Below are 21391 nucleotides of genomic sequence, written 5' to 3' on the forward strand. Positions count from 1 at the left end.
ACTGACCCTTTTCTTTTCACCAATACTCACGGTCATGGACTACGCCTAACATTCGTACTTAGTTTATTTCTTTGTTACCAAGTATTATGTTTTCCTTTATACACAGTGAAAACCATAAACATTCACCATAAACAACATTAACATGTATAAATGCACAACAGTATAAAGGGAGGGGCAACTCCCCGATGTGAGTCTGCCTATATATCAATATATATAATTCACAATCTTTCATGTACAAGTTAAATCTTGGAGGAAACCCCAAATTTACACTTAGCCAATTTTACAACTTCGGCAAACTCGGTTTCCCAGCTTGTCGGCACTCCCAAACGGTCACTCCATGTTCTACCCAACTCTTCGTTTACCCATGAACACGTTTTTTTAGCTCGTCGAACGAACCGTGTCATTTTCCCAACTTGGGCACGCTCCTCGTGTCCGTGTCACCCAACTTGGGCGCCCTCCACATGCCTATCGTACCTCCCGTTCGCAAACCTAGCACTTCGTTTTACCTGGCACACCCAACCGTGGGTCACCCTACCCCAGTCACCAACTCACCGTTCGGCGGGCGCACCTCTGTGTCGCCCCGCACGATCCTTCGTTCGGTTTACCCGGCAGACACACCTCCGTGTTTCCACACACACACGTACCTCCATTCAGCCTGCCCGTCGTTCAACGGGCACACCCTCATGTCGTCCCGCATGAACCATTCACCCGGTCACCTGCCTACCCGGTCCGCACGATACACCACCCACATTCGGCTAGCTCGCCCATTCATGTAAGGTCCTTCGTTAGTGACTCGGTTGGGCACCGGGTGGACCGGGCACGGGCAAGGGCGTGTGGGCGAGATGGCGGGTGCGCGGGCGAGTTGGCATGCACGGGCGGGCGCACGGGCGAGAAGGGCCGCACGACGGGCGAGCGCGCGGGCGAAGGTGCGGGCGGGCGCGCGAGTTAGGCTGCACGCGGGTAGGGCGCGGGCACGGACGAGCTGGCCTGCACGACGGGCGACCCGGTTATGCAACGGTTATGCGACGAACACTTGCAACAGCAATGGTGAACGACAAGTGTTGGGCGTTGGTTTATACCCACGGTGGGGCACTTTGCGATGGAGTTTGGCCAACCTACGACAGAGAGCGAGGCCGAATTAACATAAGCATTCAAAGGGGTGTGTATGGCAAGTGTGGGTGGTCGGCTGGGCAACCCACCCACACTCAACCATGTATATATATGTGTAGCGTTTGGAGCATTCAAACCATCATTCATTCGACATCACTTGTTCAATCTTCGCTCAAGGTTAAGGAGTGTTTTGTGCGCAGAAATAAGAGAGGCAAGTGCATAGCTCATGCGCTCTCTTGGTGAAGTCGCACTTTGGAAAGACACTTGGTGAGTGGGTGAAGTCGTTGGGCAAGGTGTGCCCGGGTGATCGTGCGGAGGTCCTGTTTTGCCGAGACTTGGTGAGGGTGTCTTGGTGGCTCGGGTGAGCACTCGCTCATCGTGCAAGGTATGCACAAAGGTTGTAAAAGGCTGTTTTGCCTCTATTGTAAAATTGGCTAAGTATAGACTTGGATTTTGCCAAGGATACTTGTGAAGCTTGTATTATTGAATAAAGATTGATTAATATATATTGTTGGGCAGACTCATTGTTCAGGGAGTTGCCCCTCCCTTTATACTGTGCAATTGGTGTTCTCTTTTATAATTGCTGATGATAATGAATGAGTATGGGTGTTCATTAGCATAAAGGTTATGCATAATAATACTTGGTTGCGAAACACAAACTAAGTAAGAGAAAGTGAATTAGGCATAGTCCATGAACATTAGTATTGGTGAAAAGAAAGTGTTCGGTGGTGCCGCACCTCACCAAGAGTGGTTGGAAGACTACCGCAAGCCTGGGGGCGTGACAGGTGGTATCAGAGCTAGTCTGAAGACTTGGAGAAGTCTTGCAGGAAGCTGGTGAGTAGGGTTGCTCGTGACAGTGGAAAGGGTACTTGCAGGTGAAGGAAGCCGTTTCACACAAGTGGAACAAGGGTTGGTTTAGGTTGCAGGCTATGTGGTGAAGCTGTTGGATGGTAGAAATTAGATTGAAAAAGAAGAAGAAGCTGTTAGAGATGGCGGCTGAGTCTTAGGCTGGGTCTAGTCATGAACAAGATGCTACTCTAGCACTTATGGAAAAGATGTTGTTGAGGATGGAGTTTATGGAAACTTCCTAGGATAAGAAGATGGACTTGTTCGCTAAGAAGCAAGAGGCCAACTCGAAGATGAAGGAAGAGTTTGATGAACTCTGGACACAACATGAGTACACTGATCTTATGTGTACACAACTTGAAATAAGAGTCAAGAAGGTTGAAGAAGCAAGGGATCAGGGTCTTGCAGAGATTGTGAACTTGAAGAAATCTCTTGACGAAGCCAGGGATGAGATCGCGGTGTTAAAGAAGGCCGTGAGGCATAACTCAGGTGGAGGAGTGCCTGATGTGAAGGTCAAGGAACCAGAATCTTATGATGGCACAAGAAATGCAAAAACTCTTGGCAACTTTCTATGGGACATGGAGCAATACTTGGAATGGTTGGGTCTATCTAATGATGAGACAAAGGTCAAAGTAGCTGCTCAGTTCTTAACAAAGGACGCTAAGATGTGGTGGCGAAGAAGGATGGACCAGATTACCAATGGCAGTGCTGATGACATTACCTCGTGGGATGACATGAAGAAGGCTTTGCAGACCCATTTTAGTCCTCAAGATGAAACATGGGAAGAAAGGACAAAGATTAAGTACATAAAGCAGATCAGGAGCCTACAAGCATATCAGCGAGAGTTTGCAAGTGCAGCTCTGGAACTTCCTGACATGGCAGAGAGGGACAAGGTGTTCAACTTCATTATTGGGTTGAAACCTTGGGCACGCAATGAAGTGAAGAGGCAGAAGATTAGGACACTTGAGGAGGCTTTTGTTGCTGTTGACAGGTTGGTGGAGCATTATGATGAGACTTCTGATGAAAAGAAGAAGGAGTCCGATAAACCAAAGGATAAGAAGAAGGATGATGCTTCGAAATCGGATGATAGTTCAAAGATGAAGAAAGCCTTGAAGTGTTGGATATGTACTGGACCACACACGGTGAAGAATTGTCCTTCCAAACCAAAGGTGGCTGCTATTACACAATCTGATGCGAAGAATGAAGGTTCTTCTGTGGGGATGATGCAGATACTTGGTGCTTCTGCTACTACAGAAGTGGTCTCTAGGAGGGATCCTAAGAGGAACGAATTGGAGTATGCTCGAATGAAGGTTGGAGGTACTGATGTACTCACTATGGTGGATAGTGGGGCTTCTCACAACTTCATGGGCGAGGATACTGCGAGAAGAATTGGGCTGAAATTTTTACCGGCAAAGGCACAAATGAAGACAGTGAATTCTCCTCCTATTGAAATTCTTGGTATAGCTGAAAGGGTGGACACTACACTTGGTGAATGGACAGGGAAGGTTGATTTAACTATAGTGTGGATTGATGACTATGAAGCTGTATTGGGGATGGAATTCATGAAACAATTTGATGCTATGATTGTTCCACATTTGAAAAAGCTCTACATTTATGATGGAAGGGAAGATGTACCCATTGGTGTGCCAACTGTTGGAGTGACAAGGCCTGATTGTAAATTGGGAGTGATGCAAATGGAGGACGAGAAGAGAATGGGAGACATGACTAAGCGGTTGTCTACTGTTGAGGCAAAGCTTACCGAGCAGTCATTGGTCATCAGGTCACTTTCAGATAGCATCTTGGACTTGTCAAGAAGGCTAGAGTTGGTTGACGAGGTATATGTGAGGCCGGATGTCCAGAAGGAAGACTGGGTTGCTTATCTACAAAGAATGGAGATTGAGGATCCTGATAGGTGGATCGAATTGATTAGTGAGGGAGAGCCTTCAGGCTCTACTCCCTCTACATCTTCTTAGATGGATAAGGAGATGGGGCTCATTGTTAGCTGCTCATGGCAGTGAGTCCCTAAACATGTTGAGCAGGTATGACTGATGGTGCAGGGGTGGCTTGGCATCAAGCATCATGGCATGTTGCAGATGAGATGGATGGAGTTTCCATGGACATGAGCATGGATTATACATATGGAGATAGATTCCTGATGAGTCAAGAATGTGGCAGGTTGTTTTGAGAAACGACTGATGGTGATGGAATAATGTGCATTCTTTTGGTTTGGGCGCATGGTTGGATTAGCTACCCAACTAGCTTGAGTCATGAGGGGATCCAGTGTACAGGATGATGTTGCTATTGGGATGAAATGTTGGCACATGATAGACATGTGTTAGCTCTTGTTGGAGTATCATGACAGAGGTTCACACGATTACACATGATGGGATTGACACAGGGTGTTACAATGGAGATTGTGGCAATGAGGTCGATGATCATGGATCAAGATGATATCTGATATGCGACATACTGTTGAGGTGTATACCTTGGTATGGAGAGCTTGGTGGCAGTTGGTCACTAAGGTGAGACATGATGGAGATGGAGTTCTACATATGTTGCAGGGATGTTTGCCAGACGTGGAGGAGTTGACATCATGGATAGTGATGATCTTGGTAGATGGCTACCAGGATGATATGTTGTCGAGGATGACAACGATTTCAAGTGGAGGAGGATGTAAGGTCCTTGGTTAGTGACTCGGTTGGGCGCCGGGCAGACCGGGCACGGGCAAGAGCGCGGGCGCGGGTGAGTTGGCGTGCACGGGCGGGGGCGCGGGCGAGTCGGGCCACATGACGGGTGAGCCTGTAGGCGGGCGCGCAAGTTAGGCTACACGCGGACAGGGCGCGGGCGCGGACGAGCTGGCTTGCACGACGGGCGACCCGGTTATCCGACGGTTAGGCGACGAACACTTGCGACAGCAATGGTGAACGACAAGTGTTGGGCGTTGATTTATACCCACGGTGGGGTGCTTTGTGATGGAGTTTGGCCGACCTACGACGGAGAGCGAGGCCGACTTAACATAAGCATTCAAAGGGGCGTGTATGGAAAGTGTGGGGCGGTCGGCTGGGCATCCCACCCACACTCAACCATGCGTATATATGTGTAGCGTTTGGAGCGTTCAAGCCATCATTCATTCGACATCACTTGTTCAATCTTCGCTCAAGGTTAAGGAGTGTTTGGTGCGGAGAAATAAGAGAGGCAAGAGCATAGCTCATGCACGCTCTTGGTGAAGTTGCACTTTGGAAAGACACTTGGTGAGTGGGTGAAGTCGTTGGGCAAGGTGTGCCCAGGTGATCATGCGGAGGTGCTATTGTGCCGAGACTTGGCGAGGGTGTCTTGGTGGTTCGGGTGAGTACCCGCCCATCGTGCAAGGTTTGCACAAAGGTTGTAAAAGGTTGTTCTGCCTCTATTGTAAAATTGGCTAAGTATGGACTTGGATTTTGCCAAGGATACTTGTGAAGCTTGTATTATTGAAGAAAGATTGATTAATATATATTGTTGGGGAGACTCATTGTTTAGGGAGTTGCCCCTCCCTTTATACTGTGCAATTGTTGTTCTCTTTTATAATTGCTGATGATAATGAATGAGTATGGGTGTTCATTAGTATAAAGGTTATGCATAATAATACTTGGTTGCGAAACACAAACTAAGTAAGAGAAAATGAATTAGGCGTAGTCCATGAACATTAGTATTGGTGAAAATAAAGTGTTCGATGGTTCTGCACCTCGCCAAGAGCGGTTGGAAGACTACCGCAGGTCTCGGGGCGTGACAATTCAGCCCGGGCTCATATGCCTTGCCTGCTCCACTGCAGAACTGCGCACTACTCGCACTTCTTGTTGGATGAATGCTGTCTGAATTGCTTGCCTCCACCACAACTCGTCTCCGCCTATATATATCCGCCCGCTCCATTGCTTGGGCGTTCACCGGTATCGCACAACTGTCAACCCGTTCCATATGTTAACTCATCGGCCCACATAGTATAACATGTGGCCACCCCACCAACATGTCGGCATATCCATAGGACCACCCAACCACCACGACTCTTCGCCTAAGCCTCAAGTCGGCTCGTGGGCTCGAGCTACCCGCTCGCCCACTATAAGTCCGTTGCCTTGGCACTTCTCCACGCTCGTCCGCTCACCGGTTTCTCACCGTAGCTCGCTTGTCCGTGTCTTTGCCAACCGTAGCTCATCGTTCCTTCGTTGTTCAGCTCGCCCGGCGGGTTGCCCATGCCGCTCGTCTGTCGCAACAACTGTAGGGCGTTACGCTCTGTGTCCCTGTTTTTGGAATTTTGCCGACACGTTAATAGTCATAGATGATTACCTTTTTCTAAATTTTACAAAATTAAGTTTAGCGTCTTTTAGATTTGAAATTAGTGGGTCGTTAAAACATTTTTTAATTTTATAAAAGCAAGCTTAATGTGTATGCGTGTATTTTTCATAGATTTCATAATAGGCTTAGGATCACTCGAGCTTATGTTATTCCCTTCTTCTGATGTAGCCAAAGAGTTCCTCAAAACTCATGACTTAATATTTTCCAACCAACCTCTAAGAGCCGGTGGGAGACTAATGTTTTTCAATTTAAAAGATGTGATCTTCTCTACGTATGGAGATCGCCGAAGGCAAATGAGAAAAATATGTGTGTTAGAACTACTGACCACCAAAAGAATCGAGTCCTTCAAGAGTGTGCAAGAGAAGGAGGTGTTTGCGATGATCCAATCAATATGGGAGGAGAGCGAGAACGGACGAAGGGCGTGAATGTGAGAAAGGCCATCTCTACTCTCACCTCCAATATTGTTTGGCGAATACTGGCGAACCAGAAATTTTCTGACCATGATTTGGGAGGCGATTTCAAAGGGTTTAGAGACCTGTTGGTAGAGTTGACAGCTACGATAGGAGACTTCAATATTGGAGACTTCATTCCGAGTTTGAATTGGCTTGATCTGCAAGGTGTCAATCGGCGCATGAAGAAGATCCATAAAGCATTCGATGATTTCGCTGAGAAAATAATGGACGATCATGTCATGACCACGGCCTCCCATGCCAGGAAAGAGGCAGACACAGACGCTCATGTTCCAGACTTCGTCGATGTGCTACTCCGCATGGCTGAGTTGGACACCAAAATCACACGGGAAACAATGAAGGCTCCTGTTCTTGTACGCCCGTTGGGTCTCTTCCATTCTATATTATTTATGACCCTCGATCCTCAGTCAACCATCACTTTACATTAATTAGATTTGTATTTGTGCAGGACATGTTTGCGGCAGGGTTGGAGACAACATCAACTACGTTAAAATGGGCAATGAGTGAGCTGCTCAGACATCCCCATGCAATGCAGGGTTGAAGAAATTGCAGCTGGAAATCGAATCGGTCGTTGGGAAATATAGCCAAGTAAAGGAGTCGGATTTGGCAAGCATGAAATATCTACACCGTGTGGTGAAAGAGACTCTGCATCTATACCCACCGGCAGCCCTAGCGGTTCCTCATGAATCTCTAGAGGCTGTAACAGTATGAGGATACTACATACCTAAGAAAGCAACAGTCATGGTGAATGTGTGGGCTATAGGAAGGGATCCCAATGTATGGGGGGCAGATGCTTCCCCATTCAGGCCCAAGAGATTCATGGAAGACAAACATCTCAATTTAACAGATCAATCAAACTTCCGTATGATACCATTTGGTGCAGGAAGGAGAGGATGCCCAGGGGCGCCGATGGCTATTACTGCGATTCAGCTTGCATTGACTTTAGTTTGTGCACACTTTTGATTGGAGAGTGGAAGGTGATGGGTCCCAGCTAGATATGAAGGAACCATGTGGTCGAAGGCAAGTTCCACTCTATCCTTTTCCAAGGACGAAGACAAGTAGTCAGTAGTAGAGTTTCTCTATGTTGGTAATAGGTTTCATAATTATAGACCAATAGCGTTCCATAATTAGAGGAATATAACCCAGTTTCTCTTTATTATTGATAATAGTTTTCTGTAATTTTAGACTAATAGCTTTCCACAGTTTTAGACTTATAATGCATAATGACAGCCTTGTCTTTTTAATTTTGTACATCTAATTATATGTGGATAGAAACTTTATTGGCTGGAGTTTTCCCACTAGTGCATAATTACAGACTTGCTTTTTTAATTTTGTGAAATTAATTATGTATGGATTATTATGAAAGTTAGTATATTTCATTTTTATTAGTTGGAGTTTTCCCACTAGTGCATAATTACAGACTTGCTTTTTTAATTTTGTGAAATTAATTATGTATGGATTATTATGAAAGTTAGCATATTTCATTTTTATTAGTTGGGAAAGTTAAAAGAATCAAGGTAAGGGGTATGTTGTGGGAGGTTTTTTATTTCGAACTCACCAATCTTTGAGATTTCAGATTATTCTAATTCTAATAACTTCCTTCATGTTCCTCACTATTATTTAACATACCGTGAATGTAGATCTTATGAAACAAATTGAATAAATGAAGGCCGGCAATAAAAATCAATAAGACTTGAATAAAGTAAGGGTGGTGCATATAATTATTTCTAATATTTCTATAAAAAAATATATATATCCTAATATGGTCAAACAAATTTAACAAAACAATCATTTTCCGAACAATTTCTAACATGTACGTGAAAATGAAGAGTGTTCTTTCATTACCATTTCTTAACACTTAATCATTGTAGATCCAAGGAACTTTTATAATCTATCCAATCAAAGTTCTTGATCATAATCATGGACGACGTTCAACATCAAACGAGATCATGTTATCCAATCTGTAAAGAGGAAAAACATTAGACTATATATGTAAGGTACAACAAAATAGCCTAGTCTATTACATACATATATTATGAAAGTGTTTTCTACCCAAAATGTGTTTGAATGTGACAATATAGGAACTTGATACCATTAATTTGATAATATAGATAAGAGATAACATTTTCAGTCAAACATAGAGTTGTAAGTATGTCAACACATACTTAAGTATAATATACACTAAACTATTTTGATTTTCATTTGTAAGAAAAACCATGATCCATTAACTGTAGGGACATTTTACGTTTCTAGGTAGTCATGTTCCTATCAAACCTATTGTCATTTGTACCAATGGTGTGGAAACCCATGAGTATTGTGTGGTTTATGGCAATGGGAAAAAAAATATGAACATGATTAGAACATGCTTGGAAGTCTCAAAGAAGGAAAACAAATATGAACATGATTAGAACATGCTTGGAAGTCTCAAAGAAGTTGGAGGAATGGATTTTAGTGATGAAAATTACAAAGAAGAAATTTTCTTTTGATTTTAATAATGTTCTTAATGTTTAAATATTTTTACCAAATTTCATGGAGACTTGACACAACCATTTTCTTTTCGTTGTCACTGTGACTTATAACTTTTTTAGAACATGGTAAATCACCTTTTTAACAAAGCTATAAGGTAATGATGAGGATGTGGAACATAGGTGATGGAAACAACATCTATCCTTTTAATCCTGCAATACCTCGTCAATGTTTCAACCAATAGCATATAGATGAAGACTAAACCTTGATGTTGCTATTTATTGAGTGATAGTTTTGAAATGGTTGTAGGTGAGGGAATGAAATTACAAATTGAAAGAAATTAAGAGGTAGATTAATAGTGTTAAATGTGAATGATAAAACTACCAGTGGTTGACTCTAGATACATTAGAAGGTAGAGTGAGTGGTCATCTAACCCAGAGACTATATCCTATTAGTAGAAATATCCAACTATTTTTTTTAATGTGCTTCGAGAGCCCTAAATCTTCTCATATATAAAAAGAAGTTATAATTTAATTTTTTTTGTTATGTTATTTATTATAACTTTATATAAATTTTTAATGATTACTATGTTTATATCTAAAATCCGATTTTGATAATTAAAAGCAATAGTTTCCATTATTTATAAAATTAGTAAAATAAACTTTATTTAAACATTACCTTTTTAATAATTTTTATAATCTTTACTGCAAAATATTATTTAAGAATTGTAAAATTTACTTTCCACAATCCCTAGTAATTAACATATTTAACTTTTATAAGTAGATAATTATGGCTATTTCTACATCAATAAACATGTCTATTTTGAAATAGAGCTTACCAAATATTAATTTAATTATTAATAATTATTAGGTGGATGGTAGTGATTTAACGTGCCCTAAATATTCCAAAATACTTTTTTTAGTAGTATTCACAAATGAATGGTTGAGATTTTTAAACTGTAGAAAGAAATGACTTCATTTAACTTGTGCCTTGGTGAAGTAGAGAAATTCGAATTTCCACATTATCTAGAGGAATTGAGTTGTAGTTAGCAGGACTTACATGACCAAGTCACATAGTTAAGTCAGTTGATTCGAGTTTGTGGGAAAGAGGTAAAGTCGTGCATGAGTTGATTTCTAGGATCTTGCTATCTAGTGGAGTTATAGTTAGTCAAACTTAGTTATTTTAGCTCTAGTCATCAATAGAGTTAGTATGAGTTCAGTTGAGTAGTTATAATTATTGCTAACTCACTAGTCACTCAGTTAACTAGTCAATTTAATGAAAATAGCCTTGGTCATGAATGTAATTCAAATTTCCTAGTTGAATGGAGGGAAAAGACATAATTGTATTTATTGGTGTATTCTATTGAGTGTACAAAGTTTGCATGTAGAGGGTGAGGAATTCTCTTGGGATTGTCGAAGAAAATAGAAGCTCTTCCTATTCTTTTGGAGCAAGAATTGTGCAAGGAAATAGGAGGAAGCATGAGGCCTATTTTGGCTAAGTATTGGCGAGAGTACGCTCATGATGAGACCAATATTACAATGCAGATTGATCTTCAAGGATTGAGGCGCTCATTGTAATAGATATATATTCCCATATGATATAATACAAACAAAGGAGGGGTTTTTCCTAGTTGGTTTCCCTAGTAAAAATATTGTGTTCATTGTGATTGAATGAATGCATGTTTTTCTATTGTATGTTTTCCTTTCTGCATATTGAGTAGAGGAAATTTGTGCCTATTGATCTCAGTCTAATTTCATTAGAAGCTACAAATTTTGAGTTATTTCTACATGGTATTAGTGATATTGAAAACTACATAGAAACGAGATTCCTGATCATCTCTCAAAATAAATTTCGAATAATAGATTTGTGGGGTAAGAACTATCTTCATTGTGGGATTTTTTTTTTTCTATGGATTGAGGCTTGAGCATCAATTGTAGGGAACTTGGAATTTCATTGCCTGGAAAAGAAAATGGAAGTTGTTCTGGATGACAATGGAGTATAGGAGTACACACAAACTGATATTCCAAAACAATCAACATAATATGCACACCAACTGGCTCAGTGGAAGAAATACACAACAAAATCAATGAGGCTTATCCTCGGAGAGTCAGAGACCATATGGTTTCGAGTTTCCATTACAAGCAGAATTCTTGTGCAATTTGGAATACCCTCACATAGCTATTCAAAACAAGGAGCGGTGCTAGGAAATTAGCATTGAAAGATAAGCTCAGGAACATTCGAATGAGGAAAAATGAAAACATTGTTCAACACTTATCCAGATTCACTCAAGTCAAAGATGAAATTCGAGGAGTAGGAGAGATTGTGCCACCATATGAGGTTGTTAGCCTATCACTCCTTGGTCTTTCGAAGTCCTTTAGAAACTATTAGGTTTCAATTATTGGAAGAGATAAGCTCCCAAATCAGGAGACTTTGGTCTGAACTGGTGTAGGAGGAGATTATAAGAAACACTAGAGATGGAGTCTCATATAGATCTGATGAGGAAGAATATTGTGCTCTAGCTGGAAAAGGAAAGAATGTCGAAAGAAAGAAGGCCCAAGGCGATGTTAAATCCATCCAGAACCATGGCAACAAGAAATAACTGAGTAAAATTAAATGCTTTCACTACCATGAGTAAGGACACTATGTAAACAAGTATCCACATAAGAAATCAATTAAGGAGCTTGCAATAGGAGGAGGATGAGATTCTCTCACATCACGATTCGAGTTTGATTTCACCCTCATTTCATTTATGACAAGAATAGTAAGAGGGAGTGAGTGGTACCTAGAGTTTGGTGCTTCATATGATATCACATGAAATAAGGAGTTATTCAATAACCTAGAGGAGAATGACCTACAATTACCCATAAAGCTTAGATATGATGGGAGATATAGTACCAAAGGGATTGCACTGCAACCTTTAATAGGGAGTCAGGGTCTGATATTCACCTAGAGAATGCAATGTATGATGTGCCTTGCCTGCGGAAAAATCTAGTTTCTGTAGTTGTTCTTGAAGACAACGGATATGATGTGGTGTTTAGGAGAGGGATGGAATATCCCAAGCATGTTTATATTGATCAAGTAAGAAAAATTAATGTTAGAGTTAAAAATATCTACAAGCTAAAGGTGTATTTTTCCATGCATGTAGTTATACCTCTAGGAGTGACGTGGGGCAATGTAAAGTCTTAGTCCCAAAGTTGCAAAGATTTGGGTAGGGTTGATAGGAGAGTAGTAAAAGTTGCAATATACTATTCTGATGGGTCATTACCATTGCTACATGGGCCCATAATATTTAGTAGTAGAAGTATGAGTGTCAGTTTATCCAATCAGATCTTGAGTGACAATGTAGAGGCTAGTTCCACTGACAGACTCAAGAGGTAATTGCAGAGAAAAGCCACAGTTGATTCAATATTTTTTATGTTTCTTAGTTGTAGTTGTTGCAGTAGCAACAACAATAATGATATGGAGTGTAAGTTTAGTTATAGTATATTTCATTGAAGAAAGATTGGGGTGGCTCAAAATCCTTTCTTCATAAGAGGGAGTGTTAAATAATAGCAAGAAAATGGAGAAAATGGAATTTCAACATTAGTAGGATGACTTGAGTTGCAGTTAATAGGAATGACATGACCAAGTCACTTAGTTAAGTTAATCAATTTGAGTTTGTGGGAAAGAAGTAGAGTTTTTGCATGAGTTGATTTATAAGATCTACCAATCTAGTGGAGTTATATTTAGCGAAACTCAGTTGTCTGAGCTCTAGTCATGAATAGAGTGAGTATGGGTTCAATTGAGTAGTTTTAACTATTTCTAACTAAATTATCTATCATTTAACTAGCCAATTCACTAAAAATAGCCCTAGTCATGTATGTAATTCGAATTGCCTAGTTGATCGTACAGAAAAGACATAATTATATTTATTGTTGTATACTATTGAGTGTAAAAAGTTTGAATGTAGCAGGTACGGAATTATCTTGGGATTGCGGAAGAAAATAAGAGCTCTTCCTATTCTTTATGAGAAATAATTGTGCAAGGAAATATGAGGAAGTAGGACGCCTATTTTGGTTAAGTGTTGGCAAGAGCAGACTTGGGAGGAGATCAATATTGTAGTGCAAACTGAGGTTCAAGGATTGAAGTAGATATTATAATAGATTTATATTTTCATCTGAGATAATACAAACAGAGGAGGGGTTTTTCCCAGTTGGGTTCTCGAGTAAAAATACTATGTTCATTCTTATTGAATTATTGCACATGTTTCTATTGTATGTTTTTTTTTTCGCAGATTGAGTAGAAGAAATTTTTGTCTATTGATCTTAATCAGATTTCATTAGTAGATGCAAATTTCAAGTTATTTTTAGAGAGAATTACTTTAAAAGTAGTTATTCCTTTTCTGTCATTTCCATTAGATTCATTAATTAAAATAATGTCATGTGAAAGGAATTATGCTTTTAAGATATTTTTATTTATTTATAGGCCATGGTAGTAAGAATCTCCATGGTAAAGCATAAGATGCATATATGTTCAACTCATTTATCAATTCTTTTTATAATAAATAATAATAATAATAATAATTTAAAATATCCATGGGGCTTAGAGTAGGTGGTGACAAGTTGTTATTTTAAGTAACATCATGTTGTAAAGTTCACCGATTTGAAAATCAATGGGAAAAGATCTAGAAATCCTAAGGAATAGTGTGGCCTAGGCCAAGTGCGATCCCTAGGTGATTTTTACAACTTATGTGCCACTAGGTGGTAGCTAGTCAAGCCACACATTGGGCGTGCTAGTCATTTCAACACTCACATAATCTAACCACAACAACAACAACAACAACAACAATAATAATAAGGCGTAGTCTATAATTGAGACTTTTCAAAAAAAATTCTACCTTTTTTTTTTCCCGATTTAATTTATCTAGAATCTTGCAGGGATTTATTGAAATCACAAGTTTGATAAGTGAATTCTTCATAGTGGAAGTGTAGAAGGGATTTCTTAGGGTGTGGAATCTTTATCTATAGTAGAAAAACCATATTAAACAATATAAATCAAGATTTCACGACAATATGTTTCGTCATATTCATGCCCAAAATCTACCTAAAACTCTAAAAGGTGTCACATATAGACAACTCAGGTAATAATAATAATAATAAGAATTTTAAATAAAGTCATAATTTAGTTTTTTTTGTATGTTTTAATTTGTTTTAGAAATGAGATATTTATCATGAAATGTGTACTCTGATGGTTATAATCATTTTCTAGTTATATTCTTTTACCAACCATTTATTAGTCCCTGCCAAGGCAGGATTCTATCAATCGTTTATTTATTGACCACTATTACTTTAGCATTGACCAATGCAAGTTATAATGTTTAACTTTGAAAAAACAAGTTTATTTTTAAATATTATTGAAAATATTAATTTTCAAACATTTATTTGAACCATAACTTTGAAGATTTTATTGTAGCCTTGTGCCATGTGGATAATTGCCTCATATATTTTTCCATAATTTCTCGATGTAGTTGCAATATTTATGTCATGATTTTTAAATACTTTTGCAGTGATTTTTCATTGTTAAGCTTCATAGGAAAGCCACCTAAAACTAAAACATTTGAAAATAGCTCATACTAACCTATTAACACCGGTTACTACCCCCCATAATTTAAGCAATTATTTGCATAAAAAATGAATACGAAAAACAAGGAAATAAATATACCTATAGAGAGTTATTTGCTACTACTATTTATCTACATAAAAAATGAATAAGAACAAGATGGAAATAAATATATATATCAAGTTACCTGCTATCACTATTTATGTTTTCTTCAATTCTTTAACATGTAGGAGTAAAAGTGTAAATGTTCAAACATAGTAGTAGTTACTACCCACCAAAAAATTATGCATGTCCTTAACCCCTAGTAAGCAATTAAAGGTCGAAACTTTTTCATGTTTGAACATAAACAATTTTTATTTTTTTAATAATGTTTTTAAGGATATAAAAAATATTATTTTATTCATATATTTAAAACAAAATGACAAACAAAAGAAGTTTACCTCAAACAAATAAACTAAACAGGTATACGACATGGCTCATTGAGGCAGTTACATCCAACAACCCCTCCCTTACAATTTTAGAATCTAAATTATTGCCCTAACAATTTGAATGAAGATTTCACTTTGGCATTGTCCTTTCGATTGTTAAATTGTAGTTTCATTGATGACAAGTATTGGCATGAGTATTTCCATTATGGGTTTTTTATTTTTAGTCCAAGAAAGGTCTTATAAACATCTTCCATTTTTTCATTCATCATAAAGTATTTGTACAAAGTGTTTTATATAGTGTTTGTTGTGTTGTTTTAATTTGTTGATATTTCTCTATATCACAATAAGTTATCAGATCTTCTTTTCTTTATATACGGTTTAGGGTTGTTTTGGTTTTGTAATCTGCAGCAAGTAACATTTTATCACAATTTCACTTCCTATAAGCATTTGGGTACTTTGTGAATTGTAGTTCTATGGTGTTTGTGACTTCAATAAATTTGGAATATTGCAACAAATTCAGCTATTGTAATTCTACCATGATCTATAGAAAATTTTTGATAGTCACTTACGTTGTTGGATAGATGTTTTAGCTAATATAGTATAAATATTTATGCACATCCTTCATGTGGAAATTATTTCTTATTTTAAAGGCGTTTTATCGATACAAAAATGAAAATCCACAAAGGTGAAGCAATAACATTTGTAAAAACCGTTAATTTGAAATCTAAAATTTTGGTTAAAAACTATATTTATGCTAATGGATTGCAGATTTCTGTGGTTCGGTTTTTCAAAATCTGAACTTGGATAATCCACAGTTTTCATTTTTCTTTGTCGATGTTTCGAGTCTAGACCAAGACTCATCATCAGGACTTGATTTACAAAGGAGAGAGAGAAATGTGTTGATAAATAGGGTTGAGGTTGAACTGTCAAGAATGCAAGCCGACCAGTTTCATGCTTGAATAAACTAGATTATTTTTAATCTTTCTAATATATATTCTATTAAGGTTTTTTTTAATTTTATTTATTATTTATTATTTATGGATAATTATTATAGTTATATATTAATTTTCTTTTAAGTGAATTGTTTTTTTTTATTTATTTTTATTTATTTTTTTATTTTTTTATTTTTTTTTATAAATGATGATATTGTTTTAATTATTTGTAACTTTATGGTAATTATGATAATATTTTTAAATTTGTTACAAGGTTTCTAAGGGAATTGAATTAAACAATTAGGATGATTTCAATATTTTTATATTTTTATAATTTTTGATAAATTAAAGTTATTTTTAATTTTTATTTATTATACATGAATATACTTATTTTCCTTGTTTAATAAGTATTTTAATTAATAAACATGTATAATAAACATACATGTTTATTATACATGAATATTCTTTTTAACCAAGTAAATATGATAATAGCTTGAGTTTTTTTTTTATTAATTTTTATTTTCTAAATAATTTATTATAAAGATTTGTTTTACTGCTTAAAATATTTTATGATTTTTGTTTATATTTCATTTAATCTTTTAATATTCTTATAATTTTGAAATATTTTATGATTTTTGTTTATATTTTATTTAATCTTTTAATATTCTTATAATTTTGATATTTTAAAGTTTATTTATAATTTTATTTATTATACATGAATATACTTCTTATTATACATGCTTATTAATTGCTTGAGCTTTTTATTATTAATTTCTTATTTACACAGTAATATATCATAATGATTTGTTTTTAACACATTGTAATATTTTAATATTTTTTTTTGTCTATTTTTCATTTAATTTATTTAATTCATGTAAGATTTTAAGAGGATAATGTGTTATTAATGATGAGTTTATTAGGCCTATAAGCTAGATAGTGTATTATACAAAGTTTTAAGGGGAGGGGCTGATTCGATCTAAAGAAGGGAGGATAAGAAGCAAAGAAGGCAAAAGGAGGGCCAGCTTTACTCTATGGGGGTGAGGAGAGAGGTCCAATTCCTACTAATTTCCAAGCCTCCATCTCTGTTGAGGTTATGCGGGTGTTTTATGATCTCAAGAGCCTCCCGGACTTTACGCTTGAAATGGTGTTTTTCATTTGCAATGACTTTTGTGTTTTCAAGGCATATATGGTGGTTTGTCTTACCCGCATGTTCTGCCAAGGCCGAGGAACGGGTTCTTTCCCTTCGGATATCTGCACTATGCTCTTTTAGCCTGATACTGACTGATCTACCTGTTTCCCCGATATATTGTTCTCCACAAGAGCAGCTGATGATGTAGACACCTTTTTGTTGGAGATGCTCTGGGTTGTCTTTGACTGATTTCATTCTTTGTCTAATAGTTGTCAAGGGTTTGAATGAGGTTTTGATATTCTTTTTTAAGAGAATTCTGGCTAGCTTGTCAGCTACACCCTGAATATATTTATGCTATTAGTGTTAGAGGAATCCACATCTTTCTCATGCGGCATGTTTTACTTATTTTAATAACTACTAAACTAATTTGGGCATTGCATATTCATTCAGTGATTTTTAATTTTAAAATATAAAATAATTTAATAATCAGCTTTATATTCTTCATTTTAATATTTTTTATTTTTTATTTTTTTCGAGAAATATCAAACATTAGAAGTCATAATAGGATTGGCAGATGAGCAATAAATATATTTTCCTCGTTTAAAGAAATTCAGTTAACACAGTGATTAACTATATCTATATCTAATTATGTTTAATCCACTTCAAATTCGGCAAACACGTATGGAAAGGAAACAAACAAATTTTATATTATCATTTTTTGGGTAGGGACTACAACTACAAAGGTGCAAGGGATTCCTTAAGTCCAATCTCATAAACAATTGAGATCTTGCGGTGTTATATTAAACAAAGCGCAACTGAAATAAAAATAAACTTACATAGCACATGCAAAAACCTCACAAAACCATAACACAGAGATTTAACGTGGTTCAGCCAACCAATCTGGGCTACGTCCACCAAAACAGAGGCATTGGCAATATTATTATTCAAAGGAGATTAAAACAAATCTAATTCTTCACACATACTCTCAGCTCTCCCTATTTTCTCTACTTTCTCTACACACACTCACAATCCTCTATGGGATTACATTTCTATATAGCTAGAGCATAAAACTGAATCATAAATTCCCTCACAACAAATATAGGATGCATTAACTCCTCCTAAAAAAATACTGGAGCTAATATAGCAACTACTCCTATTGTTGTCACATACATGAGATTTTTCCCAAATTTAATAAAACAGAAAATCTCAACAATCTCCACCTTGACAACAATTAGCCTGATGCCCTATTCATTTATTATTGTTATCTTTTATGCAAGCCAAGATAAGCCAGACACCAACGCAGCTTCTCTAACAAAACTGGTTTCATGAACATGTCTGCACAGTTTTCCTTCGTATGCACCTTTTCAAGAGAAACACCCCTTTCAGTGATAACTTGTCTTACAAAATGGTACTTGATAGGTATATGCTTTGATTTACTATGATAGGCCAGATTCTTAGCCAAATGAATTGCACTTTGACTGTCAAAAAATAACTTGATGTTGTCCTGTAATCTACCAAACTCACCAATCAAACCTTTCAACCAAACCGCTTCTTTGCATGCGAAGCAGCTATGTATTCTTCTTCAACAGTGGATAAAGCAACAATATTCTGTAGCTTTGACATCCAGCTAATAGCTCCACTTGCAAGAGTAAAGAAATATCCTGAATTTGACCTTATCTTATCCAAATCACCTGCAAAATCAGAATCAACATAACCGCAGACAAATTCACTACTTCTGTTATAAGTGATACAATAATCACTTGTGCCTCTCAAATACTGAAGCACCCATTTCACTACTGACCGGTGTTCTTTTCCTGGATTTTCCATATACCTGCTGACAATCCCAACTGCATGTGAAATATTTGGTCGAGTACAAACCATCGCATACATTAAACAACCTACTACATTGGCATATGGAATTTGAGACATATATTCCTTTTCTTCATTTGTACTAGGACATAAACTTGAAGAAAGCTTAAAATGGGAAGCTAAAGGGATTGAAACAGGCTTCACATTGTTCATACCAAACCTCAAGAGTATTTTCTCAATATACTTCTGTTGTGATAGCCACAACTTACCATTGCTCCTGTCTCTGAAAATCTCCATGCCCAAAATTTGTCTTGCTACTCCTAGATATTTCATATCAAAAGTCCTAGCCATCTGAGCCTTTAACCTGTTGATCTCTGTTATGCTTTTTCTTGCTAAAATCATATCGTCAACATACAACACTAAGATAATGAACATGCCATTACTTAATTTCTTAAAGTAAACACAATGATCATATTCACTTCTTATATAATTTTGACTCAACATGAAAGAATCAAACTTCTTGTACCATTGTCGAGGCGATTGCTTCAGACCATACAATGATTTCTTGAGCATGCAAACAAATTTCTTGTTGCGATCTTGAACAAATTCTTCCGGTTGTTCCATGTAAATTTCCTCATCTAAATCTCCATGTCAAAACGCAGTTTTAACATCTAGTTGTTGTAATTCTAAATCAAGCAAAGACACTAATGCTAATACCATTCGAATTGAATTTTTTTTTACAACTGGTGAAAATATCTCATGAAAATCAATGCCTGCTTTCTGAGAAAAACCTTTCGTGACGAGCATTACTTTCTACCTATCCTTTGAACCATCAACGCTCCTTTTCAATTTGTACACCCATTTACATCCCACAGTTTTTCTGTCTTTAGGAAGTTCTACCAGATCCCATGTGTCATTCTTGTGTAATGCCATCATCTCGTCCTTCATAGCTTCCTTCCACTTCTCACTTTTAGAACCTTCTATAGCTTCCTGATAACACAAAGGTTCATCACCGTTAGCGGTTAAAGCAACTGAAGTAACATAATCATCATACCTTCTAGGAGGACGTTTAATTCTTGTGGACCTCCTTAAAGATGTTTCTAGTACTTCCACAATTTGCTGATTGTTGTCTGTAGGAACTTCTTCATGATCAGCATTTGAATCATGTTCATGATCTACATATGAAACTTGTTCATGACCTGCATCTGAAACTTGTTCATGACTTACATCTGAACCATGTTCATCTTGATCATGATCAATATTTGGACTGGTTTCAAGTTGAATGTGTTGAAGCTTAGATACATTATCCTGTTTCACTTTATCATCTACATCTGAACTTTCAAGTGAGGATTCATTAAATTTAACATCTCTGTTAATGATGATCTTGTGAGTAGTAGGATCCCACAATCTATATCCCTTAGTCCCATCACCATATCCAACAAAGATATATCGTTTTGATTTAGGATCTAATTTAGAACGCTGATGTTTTGGAACTAGAGCATATGCATCACAACCAAAAACTTTCAGTTTAGAATAATCACAAGGATGACCTTTCCATACCTCTTGAGAAATTTTGCATCCTATTGCAGTCGATGGTGATCGATTTAACAGATAGCAAGCTGTAGCAACTGCTTCTGTCCACAATTCCTTCTGCAAATTGGCGTTACTCAGCATACTTCTTGCTCTCTCTAACAGAGTCCTGTTGATGCGTTCAGCAACTCCATTTTGCTGAGGAGTATACACAATGGTTTTATGTCTTTCGATCCCAGATTCCTTGCAATAATTATCAAATTCCTTTGAAGTAAACTCACCACCATTGTCAGTTCTTAAACATTTAATAGTTCTTCCAGTGATGTTTTCAACTAATGCTCTAAACTGTTTGAAAACTGTAAGCACATCAGACTTCTTCTTTAACATGTAGACCCACACTTTCCTAGAGAAATCATCAGTAAAAGATACAAAATATGACAAACCTCCATATGAAGTTACAGGAGATGGACCCCAAACATCAGAATGGATATAATCACGGATTCCCTTACTAGTATGTTTTCCAGTTTGAAACTTCTGCTTGCTTTGTTTCCCAAACAGACAATGTTTGTAGAAATCTAACTTAACAGACTTTAGACTAGGAAGTAACTTACGATCAGATGAAATCTTTAATCCTCTTTCGCTCATATGGCCCAACCATTGATGCCATAAACGAATAGAATTACTGTCATTTTCAGACACAATAGAAACATAATCTGACTTTGTTCTTCCTTCTAACTGAAAAAGATT

At 37.3% G+C, this 21391-nt stretch overlaps 1 pseudogene; it reads left to right on the forward strand.

Annotated features, from left to right (window-relative positions):
• Positions 1 to 6673: 6673 nt before the first annotated feature.
• Positions 6674 to 7463, forward strand: LOC149252154 (cytochrome P450 750A1 pseudogene; annotated as a pseudogene).
• Positions 7464 to 21391: the final 13928 nt, after the last annotated feature.

Source organism: Pinus tabuliformis, chromosome 7, assembly GCF_031772625.1.
Source record: "Pinus tabuliformis cultivar Carrire ecotype Pingquan chromosome 7, CPIR1, whole genome shotgun sequence".
Lineage (NCBI taxonomy): Eukaryota > Viridiplantae > Streptophyta > Pinopsida > Pinales > Pinaceae > Pinus > Pinus tabuliformis.